The sequence below is a fragment of the Micromys minutus genome, assembly GCF_963924665.1.
Source record: "Micromys minutus genome assembly, chromosome: X".
In the NCBI taxonomy this organism is placed as follows: domain Eukaryota; kingdom Metazoa; phylum Chordata; class Mammalia; order Rodentia; family Muridae; genus Micromys; species Micromys minutus.
Genome location: NC_137970.1, coordinates 41,995,462 through 42,013,406, shown reverse-complemented (window position 1 = coordinate 42,013,406; position 17,945 = coordinate 41,995,462). Strand labels below are relative to the sequence as shown.

General features: G+C 38.0%; 2 pseudogenes across 2 annotated transcripts; one reads left to right on the top strand and one right to left on the bottom strand.

Annotated features, from left to right (window-relative positions):
• Positions 1-1,008: 1,008 nt before the first annotated feature.
• LOC308414896 (sorting nexin-10-like) lies at positions 1,009-1,619 on the top strand (annotated as a pseudogene). Its single transcript has one exon. The product of its transcript is annotated as a sorting nexin-10-like (transcript).
• Positions 1,620-2,648: 1,029 nt separating this feature from the next.
• On the bottom strand, positions 2,649-17,665 carry LOC308414895 (small ribosomal subunit protein uS13-like; annotated as a pseudogene). Its single transcript has 2 exons — positions 17,157-17,665; positions 2,649-2,786 (listed from the first exon to the last, which is right to left on the bottom strand). The product of its transcript is annotated as a small ribosomal subunit protein uS13-like (transcript).
• Positions 17,666-17,945: the final 280 nt, after the last annotated feature.

Sequence of the window (17,945 nt, the reverse complement as noted above, 5' to 3'; positions counted from 1 at the left end):
TTAAAGATTTATTTATTTTATGCATGCGAGTACACTTCAGACACACCAGAAGAGAGCATTGAATTCCATTATAGATGGTTGTGAGCCACCATGTGGCTGCTGGGAATTGAACTCAGGACCTCTGGAAGAACAAGGAGTCAGTGCTCTTAACCACTGAGCCATCTCTCCAGCCCCCCCGCATCCATTATTAATCGAGAGAATGCCCTGTGAACTTGTTTAATAGCAATCTTATAGAGGTATTTTTCTTAATTAAGATTCTCTGTTCCCTGATATGTCTAGGATTATGCCAAATTGAAAAAATAAACAATTAGTACAGACTTGTTACTAAGGTACAACCTTAAGACGTAGGGTAATATGGCTCCAGCTACATATGCAGCAGAAGATGGCCTCATGGGGCATAAGTGGAAGGAGAAGCCCTTGGTCCTGCCAAGGCTCGATGCCCCAATATAGAAACATGTCAGGACAGGGAGGTGGGAAGTGGTGGGTGGGTGGGGAAGCACCATCATAGAAGCAGGGGGAGGGGGAATAGGATAGGGGGTTATGGAGGGGAAACAGGGAAAGGAGAAAACATTTGAAATGTAAATAAAATATACCCCATAAAAAATTAAGCATAAGAAAAAAAAGACAGGGTAACTTTGATCCTGAGAACATAAAGAAAATCTGGCTAATGTTTTACTGTATTGGTCTCTGACTTCAATACAAGCTGGGTGATGGGAAAATGGCTAAAAAAAAAATCTTAAAACTCTAATACTATTCTACAGATAGATCTATTTTTTATAGATCAAAGAAAATGATAAAAAAAAATGCCCTATGTCCAGGTCTTCATTGCTCTTTATCAGGGTAAGTGACTATACATGTTACAACATATAGATTAAGCCCTACAGGATGCATTAAGAATAAAGTTTTGCAGCAGCTACGCCTCAAGTCAGCAAACTCCCACAGTGCTCCCAGCCAGGCACAGCATCCATGACTGTGTATTGATCACATTAATCATGTCCTGACCTGAAGATGTTTCTGGAACAGCAGAAAGAGGAGTTTATAAGTGTCTGGGTCCAGGGCCCCAGGATTCAGGAGGATTTTGGCACTCTTACATCGACTATGAGATATGCATTTACACAAATAGCATGTGTTTTACACTGAAAACATCTTGTGCACAAAGAAGGTATAGAGAATTTGTGTGGCTGAGGCAAAGACTCCAAAACAATGCATTGCTGGTACAATTACCAGAAATTCCATCTAAAAACTTACTTTTCAACATGAACAATCACCAGCATCTTGACCAACACAACCAGTGCTTGAAGGATTTCCTCAGAAAAATCCTGCAGAATGGACTCTTGCTTTCTGATAGCAGCCTCCACCTCTTCCTGCAGAGCCATCTGAACTTGAAGCATGTGTTTCTGGGCAGACTCAGAAGTACTCAGTGGAAGAAGCAATTCACAAGTTTGCCTTGATGGTTCCCTGAAGACAAGGAAGAAGGAAAGAAAGATACCAATGTAAAGTATGATTCAGAAAGTTCATCCTCTGTGCTTGGACATAGTAGTGATGACAGCAGTTCTCATGGATTTTACATATCTATGAGGAATTTTTGGTTAATTTGCAGTAAGAAGATCTGTTTCTAATCCTGATCTTTGAGGTAAGAAGACACTTCTTTAATACAGATCTTTTGAGCTGGAAAAAGACACACCTTTAATTCAGATCTTGATGTGGGAAGACTGACCTTTAATCCAGATCATCTGAGCTGGAAAAATCTATCACTAATCTGGACCATACCTTCTTCTCTAAGCCTATATGGAGAGTAGAGTAAAAAGTCTGTAACCATATAATATAATTTCTTTCATGTCTCTAAGAACAGTGCAATATGGATGCCACGCCAAATTTTGTTGTAAGATCAGGATGGAACATATACCCCATTGGACCACAGCTGCAGCAGCTCCTGTGTGATGGGGCTGGTGTAGCTTTTCCAGTCACTTCCAAGCTACTTGATTTCTAGGAACATAAAAGCTCTTAAAATCTCTCCTTTCACAAGTTCTTTTGCTGTGAAGAGACACCAAGACAAAAGCAAATAACATGAATGAAAACATTTAATTGGAGACTTTCTTACACTTTCAGAGGTTTAGTCCATTATCATGGTAGTCATGACACTAGAGCAATATGTGAGAGCTATATCCTGACACACAGGCCGATTCTTCTCAAATAGTGATATTCCCTGTAGACTAAGCATTTAAATATATGAGCCAGGGTGCTCTTAGTCAAACTACCACAGAGCCTTTAGTAGGCTGGGTCTTGTTTGCCTTTCCTATTAGTGGAGAACAGAGGATCAAGCTTTAATTTAATAGTGCTAATCTCCTAAATAATTGTCACCTTCTTTTCAGTACCAGTCTGAAGACCACACTGCCTTGGAATTTTCTCGGCACCCTTCTCACCAAATCAATTCATTACATTTTAATTTAGCTTCATTCAAAGTCTCAGGATATGAACAGAATGTAGCCAGATTTTTTTGCCAAAATATCACATAAATGGTCTCTAGTCTATTTTCTGATATTGTCCTTGTTCCCCCTGAAACCTCATGGGCAACGCATCTCCTATCCATGTTTTTCTTAGTATTTCTTGTTTTCTGCCCTCTCATTAGAACAGCCCATCAAATGATCCTAACAGTAGTCAAAGGCTTTTCTAGCCAAAAGTTCCAAAACTTCCACATTCCTCTCTTCAAACAAGGAACTAAAAACTGTGTCATCAGTTTTCCCACAGCAATGGCCCCACTTCTTGGCACCAACCCAGTTTCCTTTCTGTTTCCATGACAAAATACATTGACAAAGCCAACTTAAGGGACAAAGGGTATGTTTTAGCCCCTGACTTTGCATTATAGTCCATCATAGTAGGAAAATTGGGGTGAAAAACTTAAAACACATGAAATATTACACTTACAGTCAATAACAGAGAGAAATAAATGCTGATACGTCCCTCTACTGCTATAAAGTCTGGCGTCCAAACCCAGGGAAACGTGCTACCCACAGTGCTCCATAGCTTTCCACATCAATTAATATCACCAAAGTGATTTCCACAGACATTTTGACAGACCATTCTGATACAGACAACCCCTCATTTAAACTCTGTTCTCAGGTAACTTCAGATTGTGTCAAGCTAAAACTAAACATCCTGCCTCTGCCTTTCCCAAATTCCAGGCTGGGTTCCCATTGCATATCCTGTGTGTTGGCCCAGTCAAATGAATCTGACATTTACCTTTCCCAGTCTCAGGCTTGGTCCAGTTAAAATACTTGCACACTGGCCCAGTCAGATTAGTACCACCTTCACCTTTCTCAACATTCTAGTTTTCTCTGGCTGCCTATTCTGTAAGGTAGCACAGTCAGTTTAATCCCAACTTGTACCTTTTCTTACCCTTAGTCTCAGTGTGGCTGTGTATCATTTGTGCTGCCCCAGTTTGAGTCTTTCCAACTATAGCTATCTCAGTCCCTGGCTCAGCCCTAGTTATTCATGTGCACCAGCTCAGTCTAAACAACTCACCTGCTATACCTTCCAAAATACTCAGTCCCATTCAAAGTTATACATCCTGATTATTGGCTCAGTCTAGGTATTCCCAGATGTACCTTTCTAAAGCCCAAGGTCAGTTCCCAAACCCAAGGGTCACAGTGGTACATTCTGTAAACAGATTCATTTCAGTAAGCCATAGATGTGCTGACCTAAACACCCAGACATGGTCCTGATTCAAATTCCTGTGTCCTAGTCTATTCTGGTGAGTCTGCTAGAATCTATCCCACCTGTACCATATCCAACCAGCATTACCTAGCCACATTTGGGGTGGATGCACCCTGCTAAGTCACTAGACTCTCAATTATCAGTACCATATTTAATCCTCAGTTCCTGCTTTGGCAACTCAGGTTGTACACTATTAGGATATCTGAGATATCCTATTCTATCATATATATAACAAATTAGATTTGTATATGTCCAGGTATATATATATATATATATACCTCACTCAAAATCCACCAGCCTTGTAGAAATTTTCTGTAATGACAATAACCTGAATGATCCCAGGACATAAAATTTGAATGAACACTCATAAACTTTATTAAATAATTAAAGGACACACACAAAAAATACAAGCATGTGGCTGAAAGAAATGAACACAATCCAGAATATGAAAACTGAATTCAAGTAAAAAGAAATACTAAGGACAATTCAAACTAGAATGAAAATGGAATTTAAAAACTCAATAACCCAGTTAGAACACTTAAGGTAACATGTCAAGTAGACTGGAGCAAGTAGAAGATATAGAGACTTGATGATGAAGTAGAAATATGAAACTGCACTATAAAAAAACTATTAAAAAGTAAAAAAAAGAAAAATGTAGAAATTATGGGACATCTGAAAATAATGGAATCTTTGAATTATAGGCATAGAGAAGAGAAGAATTCCAGATCAAGGACATAGGCCAGATCATCAACAAGATAAGAAAATGTCCACAAATTAAGAAAAGACATACACATAGGAACACAAGAAACACAGAATACTAAATAGACATGAGAAGAAAAGAAACTCATTAGGGCACATCACAGTTAAAATACCAACTATTTAGGAGGGAGAGAGGGGAAGGGAGGTAGAAGGGATAGGGAGGAAAAGGGGGGAGGAGAGGGAGAGATTAGATACTGAGAGCTAAAGGAGAAAAAGCAAGCCACACATAAAGAAAAACCAATCAGAACAAGAGCTGTTTCTCAATGGAAGCTGTGCAAGCCAAAGAGTTTAAGGAAAAAAGTACTTGAAATTCTAAAAACCATAAATGTCAAACCTAGAGTATTGTACCTAGAAATCTACTATAGTTGAAGGTAACAAAACTTTCTATGAAACCAATAGGCTAGAAGAATTCATATTTATCAAATAAGACCTAAAGAAAATACTGGAACCAATATTTATGACTGAAGAGATGAATAAGCACAGACAAGAGACAGACAAATGAAGCTATAATTACTGAAACACAAAGTAAGATGCATAACACAAATAATAGAAAACAATTACATTACTGAAACCAACGCATGTTTCAATAATAACTATAGATATCAATGCTTCAACTCTCATTTAAGAAACTAAATCCAACTTCTTGCTTTCTACAAGAACCATCTTTTCCTTAAAAGTTGGTATCATCTTAATGTGAAATGAAGGCAAATGAATGCTCATATTCTACTAGCTGACAAAAGAGAATTTAAACTAAAGCTAATCATAATGGATAAAGGACACTTCATTCAAATCAAGGGGACAAATAACCAAGAAAACATCATAAGCCTCAACATGTATGCACCCAACTGTGGAGCATGCTTTTTTATAAGAAGCATAATATTAGAATTAAACAAGAATATTAGCATTAACTCAATAAGAGAAAGAAATTTCAATACCACACCTTCTTCAGTAGTTAGGCTACCTTGACAAAAACAAACAAAAAATAAGGAAACATCAAAATCAAATAGAATTATACATCCAATAGGCAAATACCTACAGAATGTGCTGCAGAAACATAAAGAAATATACATTTTTCTCATGAACTCATGGACTCTTCTCCAAAGTAAACCACATATTAGGTCACAAAACACATCTTAAACTCAGAAAATTTAATTAATACTATTTAAGAATTTATTTTGGAAAGAAATAATTATTGAAATCCAATGTTAACTTTTAAACTTTGTTTTATGACAATGAATATTATATAGGAATAAATATCATTTAAAGGTGTAATGAAACATTTAATAGATTACTAAGTACCAGTTTCATAGGTTTTAAGGTAAATGAATGCCTTAATTTATAAGGATGTAATTACAAGATCTTTTAATATATCAAAACACTAATATTTACACATATACATACATGTGTTTTTAAAGGTAGGGAAATTTTAAAAAAAATTCAGCATGTAGAATGAAATGAAAAATATCAATGAAGTAAAAAGTACCAATTAGGGGGAAGGTTTGTATTGTAAATGTGTGTGTGTGTGTGTGTGTGTGTGAGAGAGAGAGAGAGAGAGAGAGAGAGAGAGAGAGAGAGAGAGAGAGAGAGAGAGAGAGAGAGAGAGAGGCAGGCATTGGGAAGAGTACAGAGCAAAGAAAGTATACTGAACATGGCCAGGCCTAGGGGAAGAGAATAGCGGTGATGGCAAGAAATAGCTGACTTATAAGGAGAATGTCAAGCTGTGGGAGGGAAGGATCAGGAGGTTAGAGTGGATTTTGAAATGCATAACAAGTACCTGTGAGTAGGGACTGGGGAAGCCTGGATTAGGCAACCTCAGGTAGCTGCATGTCTCTTCTGCCACAGGTACATGACTCCTTTGGTTAATGGAGCCCTGGACTTGCTGAAAGCCAATGAACTAGTCCAGACAAGTGAAAGGCACAGAGTTTGCAAGCTATGCTGCAGGAACCAACAACTTCAAGGCTATCCTTTGGTCTACCTTGGGCTGCTAGCTTCTCTATCTCCTCAGTTCACTGGTTTCTATTCTTATAATAATGAGATTGCTCCTTGTCTCTTTAGGTTCTTTTGGGTGAAATTACCTGAGCTGAGATCCATTAAACCAGAGCTCTTTACAGGTTTTCCTTGGGTCCCCTATCATTACCTGCTGCCCCGAGTCCCTGCTCTTGACTAGCATTTCAGACATTCTCTTCTGAAGTTCCAAATTAGAAGGAAGAAACGATGTAAGAGATTATATTGTCCATCTCTATTTTTGAAGGGAATGAGGTTAGCTATTGTGGAATCTGTAAGATTATCTTTTGATCATCACCTTATGTCTAAAATACTATCAATCCTATGAGATATTCATGTCAGGAGTAAAGATTTCAAGTTCCCATTGTTTAACAGTTAGAATGCAGTGTGTTTAACAGTATTCTGTATTATTTGGCTAACATTATTGTTTAGGGTAGTAAGTAAATTTTGGGAATAGTTTGCAACAGTTAAAAGTAAAATAGAACAGTAGGGCTAGAACAAAACAACATTTTACACAGACACCTGTTATGAAATGGGGCAGAGAAATTTGGGGGTACATGGAGGAGGGAGACTCCCCATAACAAAGCACATAACCAAGATAGACATCTTTAGCTGTGGCTGGTGGTTATGACTTAACCAATGTTGTTTGGTGAGTCTTCAGAGCAGCTTTACAGCTTTTTTTCTAATTGCTGATGGTCTGTGGTTGAATATGAACATAGACTCTAATTATTCCAGAAGGTCTAGGCATTTCCTTCAGGAGTTTTAAGTATGGAAGTGGGTAGGTAATGGGAAGCTTTACTCTTTTTATTCATGTTTAATGTGAAAACAGTGACTATGGAGTTTAAGTAGCAAATGTGAAGCATCACTTCACATTATCCTATAAGTTACAATATGTCATCAAGAAGTAGTATGATAACCAATGTCACAATTTATGCTTTCCAAAAACACTGTAAAACATAAATGACATAAATTCATCTCTGCTGTTGAGGGAGGTTGCTCTAAAACTTTACATACAGCTGCTAAATCATTTTCGCTTGGCATTAAAATAATGACTATTAGAGTACAAGATTAACAGGATCTAAGACACTGAATCAAAATAGTTACAGAAGTTTAATAATGTTTCAGATGGAACTTTAAAAAAAGAAATAATTTTACGCCAAATTTAATGTTTCTTTTATTTTTTATCAATTCTCTGTAACAAGCATTTCAAAGAACAATTCAATGACTTTTTATTAATACAATAATTCTTAAGTACCCAAGTAAATGGCTGCTTTTTGCAGCATCTTTTGCACCCACAAGAGTGGAAGCCATTCAGCGAAAGCAACAAGTTATTCCACTTAGGTGAAAACTCCTGCTGGTTCTCAGAGATGACTGGAAAGACTCTGGGGAGTACTTGGCTAATTATCCCAGGAAAATGCTGCCTGGTCTAAAACTGAAAGTTCATGGTAGACCAAAGACATCTTATTTTTGGGCCACTTAAAAAAAAAAAAACAAAAACAAAAAAGCCCACAATTTTATTCAAATTAACCCAATCTTCTGGGAGACACCTAAAAAGAAAGGGCTTCTAAAACATGAACATTAATGCTCTGACATTAGCAACCCAACTTCCACTCCAAAATTATTGAAATATTTATGGGTAAAATTAATTCATTAAAAAACCTTGTAACTGAAAGATGAACAGTGAAGAGCCACCACTGGCGTTTTTATTAATGTAAATTTTTTAAAGTCAGAAAATAAATCATATGCTATGATTCTAATTTCACAATGGTAAAATAATGACTTGTCACCAGAAGCCATGTGTAAGTTGATTTTGGACAGGGAGAATGCATTTCTAAATCTGTGTATGATAAATTTAAGCAAAATTACAAACACTTCTGTTTTTCTCCCTCATAAGATGTAAACATTTTTAGTATATCTCTCATTTGTAAGACATATTTTTCATTTACACATAATACTGTATACTGGAAGCTTAAATATTCTTAAATATTTCAATCAAATACTTGAAAGCAAAGTATTTTCCAGAGAAATCCCCATAAAACAAGAGCCATGTGTCAAGCAGGCTGTCTACTGTGCTGTGACTCTGTACTCTGGCTCCTGTCACACTGTGCTTACAGTAACTTCCTCACTGGTGTAGCAAAATACTCAATAAAGGGTCATAAGGCACTCACAGACTTTACAGCTTCATAGAAGCTTGGCTAGAATTAGACAACATAAAAATACCACTAATAATAACCCACCACTTTAAGAATTTAACCACCTAGGAAACTGACAGTGATATTAAGTAAGAATCTATTATGAGCAAGTATTCTTTCTGGCTGGGCACAAGTTTGTTCCTAAAGTGGTAGCCCTAAAATTCTTTCTCAGGACTCCTGCAGAGATGGGCTCTAGAGGTAGTTAAGTCAACAACCGAGAATAGCTATCACATGTCTATCCCTTGTAAAGTTAACACACAATAATATCTCATGTTGTGATTAATTTCCAAATAAAAATATAACCAGTTCACAATAATGCTTAAACATGATATAACTATCATGCAAACAACTGCAAACACATTATAAATTTAGAATAGGTGGCAATTTCACTTGAGGGACATTATTTTTGTCTCAAACTTAAATAGAATTATGATTAATAGTCTCTTAATTGATTTTGCACCACATAATAAAAAATAGGAAAGTAAACATAAATATCTGTCCAAACACATTCTTAATAAAAGACTACAGAAAGACTCATATCACTTATAATCCTCATTTCTATAACTGGTCACATGGTTTTAGTTGACTACTTATACTACCTTCCTCTACTACCCCTTTTGGATTTCCTCTTACCTCAGCAAAAATATTCCATCAAGTCTTAGATCTTTTCTTACAGGAGTGACCCATGACCCATGCCTTCATTCCTGATGGGTCTGTGCCCTTTGTCATTCTGCCTGGATTAGGTTATTGTAGTTTCCCATTGACTTTAATCACAGTGCATGGTAGAGCCAAGACACACTGTAACAGATCTCCTTCTCTTCAGACACAATCTTTCTTACCTCCATTGTGGAGAAGCAATCCAATTTTCCTTTGCAATCTGGACCAATCATCCCTCCTAACAATATTATCATTCCTTTTTTGGCCTGTTGGCTAAAGGGCATCAGAAGTCTAAAGTGGCCAGGGACAAGTATAAATTTCCAATTCAAATGAATGCTTATTGTTGTTCCTAGCCAGGAGGGGTTTCTCATTCTGGAACCAAAACCTCTAAGCCAGAAGAACTTAGGGTAGTAGGAATAGGAAGCAAAAAATAAAATTTTAGTGGGTCACAGGGAGTGATCTTGTGATCCATGAATCTTGGCTGTGGAAGAAACTGAAACATATATTGGGTGTTAATTCAAAACATATGTACTGGCTTCTGGAGAACCCTGCCCTAGACATTGAACCTGCTGCCACTGACTTGGGGCTGTAACTGTGTCTTTAAAGGGCCATTCCATCATTCTATCAGGTCAGCTGTTTCATGATGGTGGGGAAATGATACGACCAATGGATTCCATGATCATGGGTCCACTGTCACATCTTTGGTTTTTGTGGGGTATTGCTGTGGCAGACCTGACTATGTTGTTTTTGGGAGGACTGTGGACAAACTTTGGAACTTTGAGGTAGAAAAGTCATTGAGTGTACAAAGCTTGGTGAGCTGTTCTGTAGGCTCTTGTATGATAATCATGTCAAAAGCAATGCAGATGATAGCCTGGCTTGTGATGTTTCCAAAGGAAATTTAAAGGCTCTTTGTTATCAGGGTCAGTTGTTATTTTGAATTAAGATTCCATAAGTTCTGGTTACCTGGGGCTGAAAAATCAGCTGTGGTTAACAACATATCACAACTACTAAAGTGAAATCTTAGCTTTGCTGGAATACTTGGTGTTGGTCAGTTGTAGATGAAAAGTTGGTGGTAATTAAGAATAGACCATCATCTATTAAAGTGAAATCTTCTGGAAAGTGTTTCCAGAAAGTCAGTACACAGAAGTTGTGTTCCAGACATTGCCAAGCTGGAAGCTGAACTTGGTGATCTAAGAGTCACCCAGGTGTTTTGAAAACACTAAAGGGCTCAGGCTGGACAGTGTGAGAGTCCAGGATATGCCATAGTTGACGGTCCAGGAAGGAAGAGGTCATGCTGAGACAGTGAGGCTTGGCACTATGAAGATAACTAGCCAGTAAGCAGCAACTATCCATAGCCTCTGCATTAGCCCCTGACTCCAGCTTCCTGCTCTGCCTGAGTTCCTGCCTCCACTGATTTTAGTGATGAGCTGTTATATGGAAGTGTGAGTCAACAAACGAAAACAAAATAAAAAACAAAACACATAAACAAAAACCATTTCCTCCACTAGTTGATTTTGATCATGGGGTTTCATCACAGGAAGAGTAACCCTAATTAAGAAAATTTGGCAGGATAAAAGTCCCTAAAAGGAGGCTCTGGTGGGCCACTGTGTGAGGCAGTGAGCAGTGAAGGTGAAGCCTGGGCTGCAATGGAGACCCTGAGATGTTGGAGGTGCCAGGGCCATGGGATGTCTGTCAAAATGAATGAATGGAATTATGCACACCCCCACACCCATCCCTACAGAGAAACAGAGAGGGAAAGAAAGAAAGACAGAGGCAGAGACAGAGACAAAGAGAGAATGTATGTGTGTTTAGGCAGCAAACTAGAGGAGCAGAGCCACTTAGGCCACTTAAAACCAAAGTTCTAGCTACAGGATTTGGTCTTTGCCCTGCTTGGGTCTTCACTTTGGTCCTATCCTTTCTCACTATACTTTCATTCCTTCCTCCATTTTAGAATGACACTGTATAATTGGTGACATAGAATATTGAAAATAAGCAATTTTTAATTTTCCTATGGGAGGGTTCACAAATAAGAGACTGCCTTGAGGCTTTGAGGACTCTTTGAACTTTTTTAAAAGTATTGAGACTGTTAAAGATTATAAGAACTTTTGGATTGGTCTAATAATTTTTTAAGTTGTCACAAGATACCCATAAGCCTATGAGGAGGAAAAGTAGAATGTTGTGTTTTGAATATGTAATGCCCCTTATAAGCTCCTGGTTGAACTCCTGGTTCCAAGATGGTGCTATTGTTTGTGAAGATTATGAGATCTTTAGAGAAATAGTCTTTCTGGAAGAAGTACGGCATTTTATGACCTCATTTGTTAACCTCTCCCTGCTCTTTCAGGGCAGAGTTAATATATCTACTGGATTTCTGCTCTTGCCACTATCCTTTTCTGTGTGTTACCATATGTTTCTGACCATGATAGATTATATTCCCATGTAATTGTACACTAATGTAAACTGTTCCTTTATTAAGTATATGTTGAGAGACCATGGAATTTTATCATAGCTACAGAAAAAAAAACCTAATACACATTTATTTCTCTTGACATTTAGAAAGGTACAAATTATATCAAATGAAGGCTTTCATTGTCAATGCATGTGACTCTATCACAGACCTTACACCAGTTTTGTTCCTTAACCTCACTATTACTCTCCCTACATCTATGCATCTTTATTCACAACATAAGAAAAAAATCCATCAGCAGTTTCTTAGTGACCTTTCTGTGATGAAACTGTAGCATTTCTAGCTTACATTGAAGCTGTCTTGTAGCAAATATTTTATCCAAAACCTTTCCTGAAGGCAGGAGAAGACTCATGATATTAATTAATATAATTCTTCTTTTCAAGATAGGCGTGGAGGATCCTTTTGGTTTCCTCCTGCGCCATGAGCTGACCCCATGCTTCAGCTCTCTATACCCAGACCCTGATGAGAGAAAGCTGGTCCCCCAGAAGTGCTGACACAACTGAGACCATAGGGAAGACCACCACTTCTGCCCTAAGGAACCTGCCTGGAGCCCCCAGGATACAGGAATCGAGTAGCAGTCTGGGACAAGATTCTTGTGGTTTTTGCCTGTACCCGGAGCTAACCTAGAGTGCATTGTACCTAGACCCCACTGGGAGAGAGCTGGTCTCACAAGAGTGCTGAGACATCTAAGAGCACAGGTGAGACCATCACCTCTGCTCAAATGCCTGGCCCATGAGGAACCCGTCTGGAGCCCTCCAGACACAGGAACCAAGGAAACCAGGATGCTTCTGGCTTCTGTCTGTGTCCTGAGCTGACACTGTGCTATAGCTCTCTATACCCACACTCCCCTTCCTCGGGCTGGGAGAAAGCTGGTCACACAGAAGTGCTGACACACAGGCTTACAGGAGGGTCAAGCCACTGTCAGAATCAGTAATACCAGCTAACACCAGAGATAAGCAGATGGCAGGAGGCAAGTCCAAGAACCTACGCAACAGAAACCAACAATGCTTGGCATCATCAGAACCCAGTTCCCCCACCACAGCAAGTCCTGGATATCCCAACACACCAGATAAGCAATATTCTGATTTAAAATCACAACTCATGATGATATTAGAGCTCTTAATAAGGTCATAAATAATTTCTTTAAAGAAATACAGGACAACACAGGTAAACAAGTAGAAGCTCTTAAAGAGGAAATAAATAAATTCCTTAAAGAAATACAGGAAAACACAACCAAGCAGGTGAAGAAACTAAACAAAGTCATCCAGCATCTAAAAATGAAAATAGAAAAAAAGGGAGACAACCTTGGAGATAGAAAACCCAGATGATAGATCAGGAGTCGTAGACATAAGCATCACCAACAGAATACAAGAGATGGAAGAGAGAATCTTTGGGGCAGAAAATACCATAGAAAACATTGACACAACAGTCAGAGAAAATACAAAATGCAAAAATACTAACCTAAAACATTCAGGAAACCCAGGAATAATGAGAAGACCAATCCTAAGGATAATAGTATAGAAGAGAGCAGATTCCCAACTCATAGGGCCAGCAAATATCTTCAACAATATTATAGAAGAAAACTTCCCATTTTGATGAAGTTGTTTATCAGGTTTAGTAGTTCTCTAGTGGAATTTTTGGGGTCACTTATGTATACGATCATGTCATCTTCAAATGGTGATATTTTGACTTCTTCCTTTACATTTTGTATCCCTTTAACCTCTTTCTGCTGTGTGATTGCTCTGGCTAGGACTTCAAGTACTATATTGAACAGGTAAGGGGAGAATGGGCATCCCTATCTAGTCCCTAATTTTAGTGGGATTTTGTCAATTTTCTCTCCATTTAGTTTGATGTTGGCTACTGGTGTAATGTATATTGTTTTGACTATGTTTAGGTATGGGCCTTGAATTTCTAATCTTTCCAAGACTTTTAACATGAAGAGGCGTTGAATTTTGTCAAATGCTATATCAGCATCTAATTAGATGATCATGTCGGTTATTTTTTTTCTTTAAGTTTGCTTATATAGTGGCTTACACTAGTGGATTTCCATATATTGAATGATCCCTTCATCCCTGGGATGAAGCTTACTTGATCATGGTGAATGATCATTTTGATATGTTCTTGGATTTGGTTGTTGAGAATTTCATTGATTATTTATTTTTGAATCGATATTAATGAGGGAAATTGATCTGAAGTTCTCTTTCTTACCTTCTTGGCATCAGCAATAGTGTCTCAACTGGTGTTTGCATGTGGTATGGATCCCCAGATGGGGCAGTCTCTAGATGGCCTTTCCTTCAGTCTCTGTTCCACTCTGTGTCCCTTTTTACACAGGAGCAATTCTGGGTTAAAATTTTGGAGCTGGGTGGTGGCCCAATCTCTTAACTGGGGGGCCATGCCAAATTTCTGGAAATAGTCTTGACAGGTTCCCCTCCCCTTTGTGGGGTATTTCAGTAAATGTCATCACAGTGGAGTCCTAGGAGGCTCTTGCTTTCCTGGCATCTGGGAATTTCTGGTTACTATGCCCATTTCCCCATCTCCCATTGCTACACACCCTTGTTCAATTTCCTAACCCTCTCTGTACATCTCCATCTTTTCCCATAACTGATTTTGCCCCCTCTTTTTCTCCTTCCCTTCCTCTCTTTCTCCCATGTCGTGTCTCTCCCAACTGCTAATCCCCTTGATTATTTTGTTTCCACTTCTAAGTAGAACTGAAGCATCCATTCTTTGGTCTTCCTCCCTCTTGAGATTAATGTGGTCTGTGAGTTGCATTGTGGGTATTCCAAGCTCTTTGCCTAATACACATTTATCAGTGACTAAATACAATGTGTGTCCTTTTGTGACTGAGTTACCTCATTCAGGATGATATTTTCTAGATCTATATATTTGCCTGCTAATATGAAGTCATTATTTTTAATAGCTGAGTGGTATTCCATTGTGTAAATGTAAAACATTTTCTGTATCCATCTGTCTGTTGAGGGACATCTGGGTTGTTACCAGTTTTTGGCTACTATAAATAAAGCTTCTATGAACATAGTGGAGCAAGTGTCCTTATTATATGTTGAAACATCTTTTGGGTATATGACCAGGAGTGGTATAGTTGGGTTCTCAGGTAGTAGTACTAGGTCCAATTTTATGAGGAACTTCCAGACTGATTTCCAGAGTGGTTGTATCAGCTTGCAATCCCAACAACAGTGGGGGAGTGTTCCTCTTTCTCTACATTCTCACCAGCATCTGCTGTCACCTGAGTTTTTTTTTTTTATCATAGCCATTCTAACTGGTGTGAGGTGAAATCTCATGTTCCTTTTGATTTGCATTTCCCTGATGACTAGGGATGTTGAACACAGCTTTAGTTGCTTCTTAGCAACTAAATTCGTGTTTACTCAGTTGAGAATTCTCTGTTTACCTTTGTTCCCCATTTTTAATAGGGTTACTTGGTTCTCTAGAGACTAACTTCTTGAGTTCTTTGTGTACATTGAATATTAGCATTCTATTAAATATAGGATTGGTAAAGATCTTTTGCCATTCTATTGGTTGCTGTTTTGTCCTATTGACAGTGATCTTTGCTTTACAGAAGCTTTGCAGTTTTATGAGGTACCAGTTGTTGATTCTTGATCTTGGAGCATAAGCCATTGGTGTTCTGTTCAGAAAAATTTCACCTGCGCCCATGAGTTTGAAGCTTTTCCTTGCTTTATCTTCTATTTGTTTCAGTGTATCTGATTTTATATGGAGGCCCTTGATCCATATGGACTTGAGCTTTGTACAGGAAGGTAAGAATAGATCAGTTTATACTCTTCTACAGGCTGACCTCCAGTTGAACCAACACTGTTTATTAAAAATGCTTTTTTCCACTGTATGGTTTTAGGTCCTTTGTCTAAGATCAAGTGACTATAGGTGTGTGGGTTCATTTCTGGGTCTTTAAATCTATTTCATTGATTTATCTGTCTGTTTCTGCACCAATACCATACAGTTTTTTATGATGGTTGCTCTGTTATACAGCTTTAGGTTGGGGATTGTGAATCCCCCAGAAGTTTTTTTTTTTTTTTTTTTTTTTTTTTTTTTTTTTTTTTTTTTTTTTGTTGCTGTTGAAAATATTTTTTGCTCTTTTGGGTTTATTGTTATTCCCAATGAATTTGAAAATTGCTCTTTCTAACTCTGTAAAGAATTGAGTTGGGATTTAATGGGGATTGTATTGAATCTGTAGATTGCTTTTGGCAAGATGGCCATTCTTTTACTACGTTAATTCTACCAATCCATGAGCATGGGAGATCTTTTCATCTTCTGAGACCTTTGATTTCTTTCTTCAGAGACTTGATGTTTTTGTTATACAGATCTTTCTTTGCTTGGATACAATCACACCAAGGTATTTTATATTGTATTGACTGCAGTGAAAGGCATCGTTACACTAATTTCTTTCTCAGCCTGTTTATCCTTTGAGTAGAGGAAGGCTACTACTGATTTATTTGAGTTAAGTTTATATTCAGTCACTTTGCTGAAGTTGTTTTTCAGCTATAGGAGTTCTCTGGTAAATTTTTGGGGTCACTTATATATACTATCATGTCATCTGCAAATAGATATTTTGACTTCTTCCTTTCTAATGTGTATCATTTTGTCCTCCTTTTCCTGTCTAATTGCTATGGCTAGGACTTCAAGTACTATACTGAATAGGTAGGGAGAAAGTGAGTATCCTTGTCTAGTACCAGATTTTAGTGAGATTGCTTCAAGTTTCTCTCCATTTAGTTTGATGTTGACTACTGGTTTGCTATATATTGCTTTTACTATGTTTAGGTATGGGCCTTGGACCCCTGATCTTTCCAAGATTTTTAACATGAAGGGGTGTTGAATTTTGTCAAATGCTTTCTCAGCATCTAATGAGATGACCATGTGTTTATTTTTTCCTTTGAATCTGTTTATATAGTGGATTATGTTGATGGATTTCTGTATAATGAACCATCTTGCATCCCTGGGATGAAGCCTTCTTGATCATGACAAATAATTGTTTGATGTGTTCTTGAATTTGGTTTGTGAGAATTTTATTGTGTATTTTTGCATCAATGTTCATAAGAGATATTGGTCTGAAGTTCTCTTTGTTGGGTCTTTGTGTGGTTTAGGTTTAAGTTTAATGGTGGCTTCATAGAATGAATAGGCTAGTGTTCATTCTGTTTTGTAGAATAGTTTGAAGAATATTGGTATTACATCTTCTTTGAAGGCCTGATAAAATTCTGTACTAAACCCATCTGGTCCTGAGCTTTGGGAGGGTAAAGATTTTAATGACTGTTTCTATTTGTTTAGGGGTTATGGGAGTGTTTACATGGCCTATCTGCTCCTGATGTAACTTTGGTACCTTGTATCTGTCTAGAAAATATTACATTTTGTCCAGATTTTCTTTTTTTCCCATAGGTATATAAACTATTAACAGCAAAGGCACAAAAACATTTCTTCTTGGATACACCCACAGTACAGCCCCTGTGGCCAGTGGCCTTGATGTGCTGACCACAGACATGAAGGACCCAGAAGTGGCACAGCCCACTATGAGCTCGAATTTCCTTCAGGTGTTCCAGGTCCCCACTAGGCTTGTTTTCTAGACCATTGGCCAGAACCTTGCTGTATTTTCCATTCTTCCCATCATTCTGTTTAAGAACTAGTCTGAGATCTTATCCTGTTGTGGGTTCTCCATGATGGTGATCACACGCTCCACCGTGCATTCTCCAGCCCTCTCGGTGAGGTCAATGTCTGCTTTCCTCAACACCACATGAACACAGCTCCGCCCCACACCCTTAATGGCAGTGATGGCGAAGGCTATGTTCTGCCGCCCATCGATGTTGGTGCTGAGTACTTGCAAGATGTGCTGGAACTTCTCAGGGATCACTAGAGACATGGCGGTGGCACACGTGGCTCTGTGTAGGCCTCCTGTGGAACAGCTCATACAGAGTTTCAAGTTTTGTTTTGTATAGTCTTTTGAAGTAGGGTCTGATGATTCTTTTTAATTTCCTCAGTTTCTGTTGTTATATTGTCCTTTTCATTTCTGATTTTGTTAATTTGAATACTCTCTCTGTGCCCTCTAGTTAGTCTGGCTAAGGGTTTATTGATCTTGTTGATTTTCTCAAAAAAAAAAAAAAAAAAAAAAAAAAAAAAAAAAAAAAAAAAAAAACAGCTCA